Source organism: Telmatherina bonti (genome assembly GCF_933228915.1).
Source record: "Telmatherina bonti genome assembly, chromosome: 2".
Lineage (NCBI taxonomy): Eukaryota > Metazoa > Chordata > Actinopteri > Atheriniformes > Telmatherinidae > Telmatherina > Telmatherina bonti.
The window spans coordinates 16,686,724-16,687,112 of record NC_136620.1 but is presented as its reverse complement, the minus strand read 5'-3'; the positions used below and the strand labels follow the sequence as shown (position 1 = coordinate 16,687,112).

At 39.8% G+C, this 389-nt stretch overlaps 1 protein-coding gene across 1 annotated transcript in view; it reads right to left on the bottom strand.

The window, feature by feature from the left end:
- Positions 1-203: 203 nt before the first annotated feature.
- The window catches only part of afg3l1 (AFG3-like AAA ATPase 1), a 17,277-nt gene continuing 17,091 nt past the window's right edge, over positions 204-389 (bottom strand). Inside the window, exon 16 of the mRNA XM_079253943.1 lies at positions 204-389. This exon is cut by the window's right edge and continues 705 nt beyond it. The gene's annotated coding sequence lies outside the window, so the exon portion shown is untranslated.

The following is a 389-nucleotide window of genomic DNA, read 5'->3' as shown; positions in this document are numbered from 1 at the left end:
AAAAAATCTGTTTTTTCATCAAAATAAATGGTTACAAAAAGACAATTACTGAGTGAAATCAATTCTCTAACCCGAGACGTGAACTGATCATGGATGAGTGGTTTTCTAGATGTATCTGGACATCTCGACATTCGTTGAGCTGCAGCCACGAGGAAGAAGCAGCTTCTTTTAAACCACAATAACCCCATTTTATACAGTTAACACACAGAGAATTAAATTCTTTAATATGAAGCAGCAGCTTCCTGCTCATCATCATCATCGTACAGACTTACATGACGGTGGTTTCACAGCATCAAAGTGTCTGTAACATGAATCCAAACAGCTGCTGTACGGCTGGGACACACCAGCGTTCACAAATTCTCCTGCTGCAGGTTTTTCTCATCGTGTTT